The sequence below is a fragment of the Canis aureus genome, chromosome 37, assembly GCF_053574225.1.
Source record: "Canis aureus isolate CA01 chromosome 37, VMU_Caureus_v.1.0, whole genome shotgun sequence".
NCBI lineage: Eukaryota > Metazoa > Chordata > Mammalia > Carnivora > Canidae > Canis > Canis aureus.
Genome location: NC_135647.1, coordinates 7,458,628 through 7,473,982, shown reverse-complemented (window position 1 = coordinate 7,473,982; position 15,355 = coordinate 7,458,628). Strand labels below are relative to the sequence as shown.

Genomic DNA, 15,355 nt, shown 5'->3' with positions numbered 1-15,355 from the left:
TAACTCATTTATTAAGCTTTAATGTTATTAAAGTGTAAAATTATGGCTTTTTAATTCCTTGCTTTTTCATTTGTGTTACATTGAAAATGTTTTTGTAGAAGCTCAATTCCTAAATATACCAAAAGGTGGCACTGTTGACCTATGTTTAAATATTTTTAATTTGCTTTTTGATGAGAACATGTGTTGGATGTTTTATCTGCAAATGTATTAAATTGAGGTTATATTTTTTACATTTAATTTTCTGTTTTGTAAATGGATCTTTAATTCATGTTAAGGTTTACTAGGACCAGGTTTCATTTTTATTTTGAAATGGTTTGGAAATTCAGATATTTAACATTTTGTAGACATAAACTCCTGTATAATCCAGTATAGTTAATGATAAAACCTTGTATTAATGTGACAGCTAATGTTTCATGGAAAACATAGTTGCTTTTGTATAGCAAAAACCATTAATTTTTTTTAAGCCTCTAAAAACAATCCAGTGATTAAAACATAACAGCCATAAATAAATGATTTGTGTGGGCTTTTAGGTCACACCATGTAGGTTTATCCATTCTGGAATGTTATTTTATGATAAAAGTACCTTTGAAAATTTAGCAAAATCTGTCATTGCTTGAATTTCCTGCTGGCAGTAATGTGATGAAAGGAGAATCTAGGTTCTATGAATAGCTTAGCTTCTCAGGTGAGAAATGCAAAAATTAGGTAACAGGAATGTGACTAGAAGTGAGGATTATTTATGCAGCATGCGGTGCATACACTACACACAGGCGAAAACCTCCTGATTGTTCATTCATGGAGCACAATCCAGCCAACATCGTTCATGACCTGAGCAGGAGAATACGAGTAGGGTGTTTTTACATCCAGTCAAAGCTATCTGTAGTTGGTTTTCAGTATGAACAGAATTTGTCAATGATTGTCACTGGAAGTAGAAAACACAGAACACCTCTGTGACTAATATAAAATGCTTAACCCTTGTCCGAGGGGCAAGGTTAAAAAACCTAAGGTAATTGCGTGTATGCTTTAACACTTTCCTTTATTTAAAACTAGAAAATGTTTCATGTTAATGTAACTTGTACTTCTGAGTTTTTGTTAATTTTCCTTAAATAGCACTTTCTAAGATGCAGGCCTTAGAATTAGAAATAAAGAATTTTCCTCTTTTTCTGTTAAAAAGTCATCCTTCTAACTCTGACATGACTGTTTGATTACTGTGTGTATAGTTTAGGGGAAGTAAGGACACACATAGCAGTTAGAGGTTTGTTTTATGTCCATGAGAGTGTGTGTACTTATATTTAAATGTTCACTCTTGTTGCTGCCTTTGTTGATGTTAGCAATGTGATACATATGTGATTTGTCTGAATTGTTTAAAAATGCATAATTAAAGGAGGATTTGATTATTCAGCAACTGTTCCAGTAGCTAGAGACTATTATTTAGATAGTTTCTTCTGGTATTTGACAACTGTTCTGTGAGCTATGAATAGTATAAAAAATAGAAGGAAGGTATTATGATACTTTAATACCTCAGACCCCATATTCTTAGGATACTATTATTGCAGAGCTTAAAAAAAACTTAATTATTTAAAATAGCAAGAAGCTGATGTGCTCTTTCCCCTTTTTGCATGTGTATATAAATATAAAATTCTGTGGGTTTGGTTAATAAAGGTTTATTTGCCTAAATGACTTTGTGCTTTCATATTTTTGTAAGGAAATTAAAAAATTGCATTCAGAATGATTTTTTAAAAACCCTCTATTTCTGCAAAAATGCAAAGTGGAGAATGACAGCCAAGTGTCCCCAAGATGCTTTAGACAGAATTCTCCTTCTCTACCCTGCCCCCTCCCTGACTCCACACACACCCAGGCTCTCCTTAATTTCAAATTTGCTTCTCAGGGAAGCTGGTGTAGTAAAATGTGATATTGTACAGCAAAAATTTTCCTGCAAATACTACTTGTGATTAAAAGAAATCCAATCAAATAGCATTATATATTTGTTATGAAAAGAGGCCTATCATGGAGATTTTATCTGGCTCCTGTAGATGCCTTATAATAATGTGCTAATTTATGCTGATGATCTTACCTTATGACACTTCTGTGTGGCCTAGATATGTTAATATGTTACAGCTTTTTAATTTCAGTAATCTGTATTGGTTGAATGTGCTTGGTAGTCCATGGTACCCCTCACCAGTCTGTGTCAAGGACTGGCAAAGAACAAGAAAAATGTAGCTCAGAATCCTTTTCTTTAAGCATGCATTAGTTATAGAGGGAATTACAAAATGGACATAATTTTAATAAGACTGTTACATCTGAATATTCACTGAGAGTGGTGAGTACTCCAGATACTGTCAGCTTTTAATCTGGATAGAGAGTTGGGTCATTGGTATTATTAAGCAGGCCTTGTTAATACCTTTTGATTTAAAAAAATTTGTTTTAAATGTCAGTGAGGAAATATTACAAGAATGAGAAATAGATGCTATAGGCACTTTAAAAGAAGTAAACCCTTTTATTATAGCCCTTTTTCTGTTCTGTACACTTTGAGGGTTATGTGTCTAAAAGTCCCCATGGTAGGAAACCACTACATGTGGTTGAGAATTTCAAGGCCTCAGGGTAGAAAAAGAGGTAAGAATGACCAAGTTCTAAAACATATGAGAGAACTAAAATATTTTTTTAAAAATTTGTTAAAAATCTCATAGAAGTGAAATAAAAATTTGTAGAACTTAAATATAATTAATTAATTTTTTCTTCTTCCCAGAAATTCCTTCTAAATTATTTTTATCCTTTCAATAGAAAGTATTTATTCTAGGAGGGATTTTTTTTTTTTTTTTTTTCTTTTAAACTTCTTGTATTTAGCCCTTGCTCTGCAAGTGTAATGCTCCTTTAGCTTTGCCTTGAAATTGTCATTTCCCATTTTTGGGTCTCACTTTGCTCTAAAAGACACTGATCAATTCAAATGTCTGAAAACCTGGGGTAATTTTTAAATTATCATGCTTGGCATAACTCAAGTCTTTCTCAGACCTCTCTGATCCTGTGATTCCTCATCTCTAAAATGGGTTACAGGGTGATTGAGAAAATTAATGAATGGTTGATAAATGTTAGCTTTTATTAACTATTAATAAAAAAATTCACTGGTAAATCAGGTGGTTTAAATGTGAATCTCTGAAACAAACTTTATACATGTGTTTAATTCATTTTAATCGACTTAAATGGTTTTGTGTTTCTCTCTTGCACATCTCTTTCTGATGGTGAGTGTTAATTAGGAAATGAGGCTAAATAGGATATTGAGTTAACATATAATAGATGGCTTCTTTGGGGAGCCAGTGAGGCAGAATGGAGTGATTTCACAGGAGGAAAAGGGATTATGAGTTTAAAGATACGAGGTTTTGCTTCAAAGATGACATTCTTAGTGAACTTATTTATCTGTTTTCAGTGAACTTATTTCTATTTTATTTTTTTTACTTTTCATCTATGGAGGAACCCATTTTGACTGTTCCAGAAGTATGAGGGGTGGGTCATGTTTTTTCACATACATTCTCATATTTTGATAGAGGTAAAGCTCTATATTAAGAAATGTGAGGTGCAAATCCTTTTCGAACATTTCTAACTCTGCTCCCCCCATCCCCACCCCCAAAATCAACCTCGTCCTTAACACACTGCTATCATGAAGATTATCTTTATCTCTGCTTGTAGCACTTACTGGACTCTGTTGGGATTTTTTTTTTTTTCCTGTTGGGATTTTGTATTCACAGCCCTCTCTCTGTCCTATTAGAGTGAACTTGAGTACAGCTTTTCTAGTCATACGACCAGCTACCATGTTTGGTCTGTAATAAGCTCTCAGTGTTTGCTGAATGAATTAATATCCATATTCGTGTCATTCATGAGGAACATGTGAAGTGTACTGAACAATTATGTACAGAATGGGTCTCTCATTTGCATTGCTCTTCTTTTTACCATTAGGTGTAAATCACTGATGATTTCTTGCCACCTGAAAAATTAAGTTTAGCGTTTTTCTAGTTCAAATAGTTCTTTTATAAGTTTTTGGGACTCTTTTATGAGCCTGACCACAGTAAATGGCCTTATTTGTGCTTTACGAATGTTGTGATTCATGAGCACTGTGAGTATAGATTTCATGCTTAAAGTGACTAAATAAAATGGGCACATTGTTCTTTGTTAGTTTCTTCAATTGGTTCTTTTAATTTTCCTGTTCTTACTGGTGATACCTTAAGGCATCTGGCCAGTGTTGAGTATTTCTTCCTGACTCATCATTCCTTCCGCCACCTGCCAAAGAAATGCTTTTTTACTTTGGTCAAGAACACTTGGAGTTAGATTTCATTATGGGTATAGGTCATGGGCCATCTGATAAGTCTAAGCTTGTCATACTAATTAGCATTCACTGCCAGCTACTCGAATGCTTTAATTCTGGTGCTATGCTGTTTTAAACCTAAGTGTGTTATAGAGGATGGAGAAATCCTTTTATCTGAATATGGAACTAGCTACCAAATTTGGAGGTTCTTCCTCCACTCCCAGTACAATTTCCCTTTGTGTAAAGTTTCAGTGGATTGTATTAAGTAGATGTTTATGTAATCTTTTAGGGCCATTAGATTTTTTTTCCTTAGGTATATTTAAATCACCCCTTTTGGACATAATATAGAAAAGAGGAGGTTTGAGGGTTGGGAATTCAGAAGGAAGAAAAATGGCTGGTAGGTCCTATAGGTAGAGGTTTTAACCTTTCAGCCTGGAAGACAGAGATACCCTTGGGCCCTAGTATTTACCATCTTATATTTGAGAGCCATGAGAAGTTGAGATCTATGTTTAAGTGTCCCTGGGACCTTGTGGGACTCCAGAAATATAGGAATCTATTATAGTACGAAAGGAATCGACTGGACTCATAAATGTTTTAGATACAGTGAAAGCATCTTAGAATGTATTTTATCTGTTGCATGTCAAAAAATTTTCTCATGTTTGAGTGAGATCTCCTTCCTTCTAGAAGGAAGTTAAAAAATTTTTATAGGGGCTTTAATGGGTTCTTTTCTTTCTTTTCTGTGTTTCTGTCTGTCTTTCTAGTATGTGAGGCCTGAACCCTTGACCCGATATCAAGACCTGAACTGAGACCAAGAGTCAGACGCTCAGCTGACTGAGCCACCCAGGCACCCCTCCTCGGGCTCTTTTTCTACTTTTGGTCTTCCTATTCTGCCCTTCCCTTAGATTTTAAAATTCTCCCGAAATAGATTCTTCTGCTATGGAAATTTTTAGAAAATTAGCCCCCTGATTGGATGGGGAAGAGATTACTTTCCACCTCTGTTTCTATAAGAGGGAAACCTATGTAAATCTTTAGAAAGAAGATTGTGTTGGTCTTAAAGAATAAGTACTATAGATGGGAGAACGAGTAAGAAAAATGTTGGTGTTAAAGACTAGTATCCATTGAGTGAGACACTGTGTGAGGTTGACCAGCCTGCCTTGTGATTGTAGCCAAGCCATTTAATCTTTCTGAGCCTCAGTTTACTTCTGCATAAAATGAGCGAGTTCAACTCCAATCTTCTTTTGTTCTTTATAAATTTATTTTTTCATTAGATATTTGTTAGCTGCTGCTAGGTACTGTGTATTCCTCAGTGAAAAGACAGATAGGGTCTCATCCTTGTGAGAAGACTCTGCTTATCCTGTCTTTGTTGACCTATCCTTTCTGTTCTTCCCTTATCTAGTAATGGGGTGGATAATGAGGAAATGAAGCAATGTGAAACAATTAATTACAAATTTGGGGACCCTCCCTGCATTTATGTACAAAGTGAATCAGCATCTTGTAGAGGAAAAACACACTTGCAAAGACAATAGTTTATATATGTTAAAAATGTTATTAAATTGAAGAATGATCTGTTAGTGGAAATAATTGGGTGACTTGGGAGAGAGAGGAATGAACATCTGAACTAGAGAACAATATTGTTTCAGTGTACCAGGTATAAATGGGAAAGATTTATCCTTGATGCAGAAAAGTAATTAAAAAGTATTTGAGCTTTTTGGGGGTAGTTACTCATGCCATTGTATATGCTGACGGTCAGATGTAATTTTTTTCAATATGAGGGAAAAACCTGTTTGATATGTCAGCCTTTAGTCTGGAGAATTGAAATTTATTGTCTCACCAAAGTGGAAAATAATTTGAATAGAGTTAATAAAGATGAAAGGAATAACATTTTACTTCATTAAGAAATATGGCGAGGCATCCAAAATGAAGAAAAGTCCGCATTTGGCTTCAAGATTTAAAATGATCCTCTGGTCTGTGTAGGTTGGTTCAAGAGCATTTAACTCTGTCAGAGAGCCAGGTTAGCTTCATATAATTTAAAACTCCGACTTCTCCCAAGATACTGATGAAAGCAACTAAATTTATTCGTTATTAGGTAGTGAGAGTAAGTTCAATTTTCTCCAGACTTGTGACAATTAGAGGTTGGTTCTAGCATATCTAATTCTTAAGTTTCAAGGCTACCTCTATTTGAGAGCTGTTTTGGGGAGATAACCTTGTAACACATACATTTTAATGAGTACATTACTCTGACCACTTGCTGAAGTAGACTCAGAGTGACTGCTGACCTGAAGTGAAGGCCCGTGTTCAATATTAATACGGCACGTCTGCATCCAGACAGCAATCTTTCATTTTGACATGCACATAGTCAAAGTAAATTAATGTTTAAAACCCGAACACTTTAAGTTCAGCCAGTGTGTGCATTCCATAATAATCCTTCAGAAGCAGTTTACATAGAAATGCTGAGTGCTTTCTTATACTTTATCATATGTGTGGGTCCACATTGTAGTATTTGTAACAAGATTTATCCAGCACTGTTTTTGTGACTTGTCTTGTGGTGGCTGAAGAAATTAATTATTTTAGGATTTAGTCTTTGCATGTTTTAAATAAAATTACACTCTTTTTATATATATTCATGCCTGGCAAGATAGTAGTCTAATTTCGATTATATTATTTTTAGATGTTTTTATTAAGTTAATTCCTTTCTTTATTTTATTATTTCAAATAAAACCAAGTTTTTCAAAGTGTGGTACTAATTTTTAATACACTAGGCCTGGAAATAGTGTGTATTTGTGTCTATCTGTGTAACAAGGATATTGCTGGAGGATTTTTCTTTTCTTACATACCATTTTCAAAACTTGCCTTTATTGGTTGAAAAAACATTCATGGCAGATGTAGTAATGGGGAAATTATATTAACATTTAAGTATTAAATTAGCTTTTAGCCAGAGTCTCCTACTAATATGATGACATTTAGTGAGTTCAGGATTTTAAGGACCATGTTGCACAACTCATTGTTATACATTTCCTGTTTGCCTTTTTAAAAAAGTATGTTAGATCTGCTTTTTCAGATTGAAAATTTCCATTGTGGATTTCAGTGATTATTTTACCTTGCTTGTCAATGTTGGTTATTGATATATTGAGACTATTATGTATAGTGACCATATTGAGAATAGTATGCTATTGTTGCTATGTATTACAAGCCAGTTTTCATAACAGTTTTACAGTTTAATTCCAGAGAAAGATCTCAATTTATATTTATTAACATATTTCAGCTAGGGAGTTTTCTGTTTTCTGAAAAGATGGCAGATGTGGCTGAACCTAATATGTGTTGAAAATACATGTTTAAAGTATATCTCTTAAGTCAGTATGATGCTTTATATTTTGTCTCAGCATTATTGTAAATACCATACTTTTACGATAAAAAATCAAAATTAGATTCCTTCTGTGTCTGATAGAATTTATTTTCTGTTCAGAAATAAATATAATATTTGGTTTAGGATATAGGCCATCAGATAACAACTGTTGGATTATACTTAATACATTTATAGTTTCCTAAATCTTGGATATCCGTAACACCAGAAAAATCTGTGCTTTCCCCATGGTACAGTAGATTTAGATTGGATTTGGAAACATTGTACAGAGAACATCTATTGTTTCCACTGAATGATGTATGCCCTATAGAGGTGAACTTTGTGACCTACCGCTCTTCTAGTAGTAATGGATTTACACTGATTTGAGCATAGCCTCTCACTCGATCCTATTTTCAGTTCTCCTGTGTGATGACTGGTTGGCAAAATTAAATATCTGTTTTGTGGCTATGGAAGGCAGTGTAACTAGCTGGCTCATACTTTCAAATTTACAATGCAGGCTTGATTAGTGTTATGTTGTCACTACCTGAATTAATTAGCTGTGTCTATAGCATATGAACATACTCATTTTTGTTCTGCACGGGAAATTTCTGTCCCCCTGCAAGGTTTCATAAAAGCTTATATTAGCTTGGATTAATTAGAAAATCAGCATTTTAACACCACCTCTCCCCCAGGCAGAAACTTTGTGAATTATTTCTATAAAAAGAGAAATATGTAAGAAATTATATGGTTAGGCCAGCGATTTGTGATCTGATTCTAATTTGCTTGCTTTTATAATTCTTCCACAAAAACCAGCCATATTATACCTCTAGAAAGATCAAGGAGTTTAGCTGGCATGTGTACACATGTAGGTTTTTATAAAGTCATCTGTACATCTGTACAAACACACTATAAAATAAGTGCCTCTTGGAAAGTAAGAGTTACTGTGGAGTCCTCAGAGGTCTTGGGCTATTTTGATGGAAGCTGTCCCTGTACCTCCATTGATAGAAATATGACGGAGCAGAAATTTTCTTTGGTGAAAAGCAATGCACAGCAGACTGTGACCTCCATTTCTTGCAGTTTTATGGACTTAGTTCAGAGGGCTGGTTACTGAGAGCAAAATATGTGCATGATTACATATAATCAAGGTTAATTTTTATCAAGGGTCACCATGTTTTTGCTATGGTCTGACAATCATGACCTACATTAAAAGAGCCCTGTGGGTCTGTCTGGTATATTTTTGCTTGATGTCTGGGTAGTTTATTTCAGATGCTTGTCAGTTTCATTATATATTATCGTTTGGGGCTCTTGTTGGATTTTCAGGTATACCATAAACATAGTGCTCTTTGCAATTAGATTGTCTTGAGGGAGCTTCTGTTTTATGGTGTGTAAACATTCTTTAATCTTGAAGGATAAGTAATTTGGGGGACATTTTCCATTTGGTTTTGAGTTATATTCAATTGGTGGGTTATTTTGAAATAGGATACATTTTAGCCCTACAACCGAGATTCCAGATTTGGTTCAGTTAATTCATTCTTCAGTTAGTTTTTCTTGGGGAAAATATTTTCAAGTTTTTAATTCAAATGCATTTTCCTTGCTTAAGAAAAATCCAGATGAGTAGTTTATTTCACAACATAGCAACTAAGTAGGATTTATAAGACAGAAATTTACAAATATTTTCCTCTTTTGGTGGTACAAAGGGAATGGTGGGTAGTGTTTAAAAAACATGTGATTTAAGACATTTTGGTAACTCAAAGACAAAACTTAATGGCTGTTAAAACTGGGTATTTGGTTTTGTAGTTTTGAAATCATATTTAATTTTGGCCATATCTGTCTTGGTAGTTTAAAGGATAAACAGTTCAAACAGTAAGAAAAAAGCAGTTTGTGTTTTGTCAGTTTCAACTTTAGATATCAGTAAATCATTGCTGTAGCCTTCTTTATCTTTTGTTTGCACAAAAAACCTGTTAGAATTATGTCTGGGGGGACCATCTGCTGTGGTTCCCAGTCTTGTCAGTGTGATAAGGGATAAGCTGTATAAACAGGGGCACCAGAAAAAAAAAAAAAGAGAGAGAGAGAGAGAGAGATTGAAAGAGAAAAGCAGGCTGCTTTTAGGAAGGAAAAAGTCTGATGTGGATTTAATTTTATAATGTAGCCACAGAAAGTCATAGGATTTTGCTCACAGTCTGTCAGGATTGATGCTGTCATGTATGTATTTAGAAACCACAGGTCCATGTTATTTAAATGGTTTATCTTCATGTTAATATTATACTTTTTTTTTTATTATAGGGTTCCTGTTTTGAAGGTTGAACTTTAAAAGTTCTTTGAAAATATGTCAGTATAGCACTTGACATTGCAGTATATTCCAGATTGTCTCTTTAGTTAAAAATTTTTTTTTCTAGCTATTAATTTTTCTCTCAGTTGAATCCTCGGAAATCATCCTTTTCCTTTTTCATTTGCAATGAGGTCATGGTGCTTCATAAGGAACAAGCTAGTCATTTCCATGGCAACGCACTCTATCAAAACATCACAAATCTGTCTTGTCCCTTACCTTTAAACTCTCAAGTGCGAGAAGTGTGTAAGCAGCACTGCTGTTCTTACAGCATATTGGATTATAGCAGGATTGCAGAAAGGAGAAGAAAGTCAATTAAAAAAAATTGATCCGAAAAGTAACTTAAATTCACTTAGCTACATATATGATGTGTGTATATATACATATAAAATTCATTTTATATTAGAATATATTTTATATTAAACAGTTTTTTAAGGTGGAAAAATAAAGATTTCAAAAAACTGATTTCTGAAGAGTGATTGTTTAGCACCAGTATAATAATAATAAGAACCTGGGTGACATGGTGCATGTGAATGTATCACACTGTTGCTTCAGTCATGAGAAGTCCACCTTTGTTTTGAGGTTCTAGCACTTTCCCTTCAGTCATCTTGGCTTAAGGCAGTGTTATTGCATTATTTTGGTACTGTACTAGCACTTTGAACTTTAAATGAGCTCCAGAATTTTGTTGGCTTTTTCCCCTATTAGAAGGTGCTATTGAGATGATGTGATTGTAGTTAGTTGTTGATCAACATGGGTTTGAACTGTGCAGGTCTGCTTGTGCTCAGAATTTTTTTGATAAGTACCGTACAGCACTGTAAGTATATTTTCTTAATAACCTTTTCTCTCATTTACTCTATAGTAAGAATACAGTAGATCACAAAATATGTGTTAGTTGACCGTGTTATTGATAAGTCTTTTAAAGTAGGCTTAGTAGCTATGTTTTGGGGAGTCAGAAGGTAAATGCGGATTTTCAAATGTGCAAGGGTTGGGGGTTCTGCACCCTTAATTTCTACATTGTTCAAGGGTCGATTTGATTTGAACAGAACAATTGATGTATCATAAGTACTGAAAATTTCATACTTGTTGAGATCAGGTATTAGGGAGTACAATAAATTTTTTAATAATTTTTTTTTTCAAAATATGTTTTACTTCTTTCCCCGCATGTATTTTGCAAAATTTCCAAGTTTTGTTGGCGTGAGCCGTGAGGATGGTACACGTTGCAAAGCTTAGTGCTTGCAGTTTCCCTGCATGGCCTGTTTGCAGGGCGTGTGGTGCATCCATTCCAGTCCTTGTCATCGGGGCTGTCAGCTGTACCCCAGAGGTTGGCTCATCTGACTCCTCCCATGTGGCTGTAGGAAGTTTGGAGGCAGCCACTTTCGTGTCTCTGTCTATATGTGGCATGGAACAAGTGCTCAGTAAATGTTTGTTGAAAGAATAGGGATCAGAATGAATGGAGTTAGTTGTTTGTGATAAACTATTTGTTTCTGTGGCAAAGCTGTATTCTGATTTTTTTCCTGTGTGTTTAAAATGAAGTTGGAATATGTTTTACATAACCATTTTGTATCATTTTTTATCTCACAGTATATTTGGTATCTTGGGTCCACCTCCTCGTGCCTGCCCAGGCCTTATCCTTAGTGATCACAAAGAGAACTTGTAAGCCTGTCTCTTCCCATTTATCTTCATTTCTGATGAGCTAACCTGGCAATTTTAAGCTCTCTGTTGTGGGAGAAGGACCTGGTGGTGGTAGAGGTTTCCAAAGGCTGCACACAGTATGTGGTGCACTGCATTAAAAAAATTTTTTTTCTGAATTATTTGCTAGAGAAAGGGACCAAAGGAATAAGATAAGGAAAAGCTACACAGCCCCTACCTGAATTCAGACACTAAACATTATGGATATGGCTGAAGCTCCCTTTGTACGGAGTGAGGAATAGGTGGGAGACAATTTTCATTCTCCCTTTCTGCCTGTTTACTCCAGAAAAGCTTCAGCCTTCAAAGGAAATCTCTTCCTCCCCTCTGGTTTCATAGTAGCACCGCGGGCCCATGTGTATTATTGAACCTGCCAGTGTGTCGTAACCATCTGTTCAGATGTCTGCCACCTCTACCAGGCTGTGCGTCAACTTTGTGTTCCCAACACAGCGCACAATGGCTAGGATGGAAATAGGTGCTCAGTAAGTGCTTGTGGCGTGAATAAGTGAAATAATGAATAGGGACAGTTCTTTTCTGACGATCCCCATTTCAGTGTAGGATTCTGTTGAGCAAGACTATTTCCTTGTCTAGCCCATAGTTACAGGGGCTTGCTGCTCCCGTTTGAGCAAATTGAATTAAACATAAAATCCTGTAGAACAGATGCATTTACAAGTCCCTGCTCACACAGCTGCTGGTCTCTTTAATAAAAACATTGCTGTTTTGATTGAGCATTCATAGTCCTCCTTTTTGTTAACTCTGTTGGTATCGTGATGTAAGTGGAGACTACAGATTCCTGGGATGAGCGCAAGAAAAGGAGATGCTGAGATGCAGTAAAAAGGGTGGATGGGAAACAGGGTTTGTTTTTAGGTGTAGTTTTAATAGAAAGAATAAATACATATGCTTATCCTCCCTAGGCCATAATTTGGAAGTCTTTGGCTCCATATTTCTCAGGCAGTTATTCTAATCTTTCTTCTCCTTAATCACCATGTGTAACATCCTTACTTGAAATTACTGAGAGCATATACATATATATTTGCTGTTTAAAGTTTTAAAAGATTCAGGCGTGATTTATATGCAGTGAAATGTAGAGGTCCTAAGCATTCAGTTCAGTGAATTTTCCCCCCATTGTACTCATCTGTGTACCACCCCCTGGAGGAGACGGAGAATATTTCCATCTTCTTGTACCTCTTTCCCATCAGTGCCCCCTTCCCTTTCCCCTCTGCCAGTGGCCACTTTCTGAGTCTGCTGCCTCTTATTTGTGGATGTCCTGTAACTAGTGTCACATGCCGTGTCCCCTTTTGTCTCTGGATTCTTTCACTTTCATGTATTTGAGATCCATTGATGTTGTTGCATGTATAAGTTTCATTTGCTTCCAACAAAGGTGTATACGTTAGCAACCAAAGACAAGTTTATTTTTACCTTAAAGCTGAGAAATTGAGGAGTGCCTTTTCAGGAGTTTTGTTAATAGAATTCATGACAAGAACTCATCTTTATGGAGCGACAGCCCCTGTGCTGAGGGCTGGGCCTGCGCATTATCTTCGTTTCTTTCCTCCAGTATCTGTTTCCTCAGTTCTCTGTGGAAGACATACTTGGTGAAAGTCTTGACGTCTGATGAAGGACTTGATCTTTGCCCAAAGAAACTGTCTTGTGTTGTGAAATTCTAATTGTTTTCCTCGGGCCAAAGCACTGTTTATGGCAAGTATTGAGGACCTAAAAGTGGAATGGCAATGGAAAAGATGCACCGGGTAGGAAAAGCCGTTCAGGCCGTTCAAATTCCCCTCACACTGGCTGCAAAGAAAGTCTTTGTATGTAGGAAATCATGTTAACTTTTTCAGAGATCCTTATAATAATGTGGTGCCCTTCTTTGTACTTTGTTCAGATTATATCAGTCCAGCTTTGAATTTTTATGTGTAGATTTGTTTTGCTGGTGCCTATGTAATGCCTACTATGTGGCAGACACTCCTAACTGCTTCACATCTGTTAATTCTCCTAACTCTGCAAAGCACAATTTTTTTCTTTTGGGTCTGTGTTTTGCATATGAGGCTATGAGGTACTCAGAGATTATAGGACTGGACCAAAGCTGCATAGGTAGAAAAGTGGAGCTGGGATTCCTACCCAGGCAGTCTGGTTTCAGAGCTTTCCCCACTATCCTGTGTGCCACACTCCCATCCCTAACCACATTCCTGACTTTTTCTTGATCCTTGTGATGATGCTGGATGAGTTTTGGTAGGGCTAATAGGGACTGATGATACCAAAACATATGTAATAACGGAGCTTAGTTTTATAATTGACATGTTCATGAAGTCGGTCTTGACATTGCATAGTTCTTTATTATTATTATTATTATTATTATTATTATTATTATTAATTATTTGGTGCTGGGGAAGATATTTAGGAAGGGACTCTACATTTGGCATCTGTACCATAATAGAGTGAGTACTTTAAGCCTCCACAAAGCTAATCATGCAACCAACACTGTGCTTATTCAAGCCTGTATGTACAGTGGATCGATGCTTCTCAGCAGGCCCCAACGGTGGGAGACCCACAAGGTTTATTACAAGGAATGTAGTATGTGTTGTCTTAGTCCTTGGCAACTGAAAGTATTCTATCACCATGTGGGGTCCTTGTACTCAAAGATTAGACACACATGTACTAAGTCCTTGACATTTGTGAATTCAGAATTTGGGGTTTCAGTTATTTTTGAGTACCCAGAAAGTCCGTGACATTTAGTAGTTTGTCATGAGAGTATCAGTTTCATATAGTAGTGGGGTTATGATAATTAATAAAAATAACGTATGTAGGCATTGGCTGTCAGAAGGCTGGAGTATAAATTGTAATCATTTGGTTAGTGAGTGAACCTAGCAGAGGTTCACTCATGTCTCTTCTACTTTTCAATACTAATGAATTTGGAGAGGCCTCGAGATGCATCCATTACCATGTTAAGGGGGCACTGTTGTCAACACTCCTGGTCCATGCAGGCCTGTGGAATTTCTTCCCTGGAGTTGGGCTTTCAGGGTTACTTTGCTCTCTTGTCTTTTATGGAAAGGTTACTGTTTACTTCTATTTGGTCTTTAAAGATAAAGTTCCTTTATGTTATTTACTCCCCTCTCCAGGCTATAATGTAGGCTATTAATGGTGGTCACTTTTCCTAGCTATGGGTTAAACATTCTGGACAGTAATCTTGGGCAGTATTCTTCCTTTTATTGCTGTGCTCTGTCACTCTGTGTCTCTCTTCTTAACTCATGATTAAGTTGGTTTTGCTGACACTATTTCTGCCGTTTACTTTTTTCATCTTAAAATACATTATTAAAATTTCCAGGAAAACCCGAGGTATTTTTGTAGCTCAGCCTCCATAGCCTAGATCAATCCTTGATACATTAGGTCATTTTGCTTCCCACGAACTTGGGATGGTGGATGTTATGGGGGAAAAGAAACCCCTTGAATGCGGTTATTGTCATACACCCTTGTTTTTTTAACTCAGACTTCCATTTTACCATGCTTTACTGTAATTTGAAAAAAATGGGTTATTGCATATTTAACTTAGCAAAGGTGCCATATATCCTCTCATTGGTGAAGGTTGCTTTAAATATATATTTCTCTGATAAAGGAGTGATTTTTCATACTAATTCATAAGATATGCTGTCTGTATTTGATTTAGTAAGAAGCCTTATGATTCTTTGAATTTCATAAGGAACCCCTTTTTAGAACCTGT

At 35.8% G+C, this 15,355-nt stretch overlaps 1 protein-coding gene across 8 annotated transcripts in view; it reads left to right on the top strand.

The window, feature by feature from the left end:
- Positions 1 to 15,355, top strand: part of CDKAL1 (CDKAL1 threonylcarbamoyladenosine tRNA methylthiotransferase) — a 662,780-nt gene that overhangs the window by 40,998 nt on the left and 606,427 nt on the right. The gene's annotated exons all lie outside the window — the stretch shown is intronic.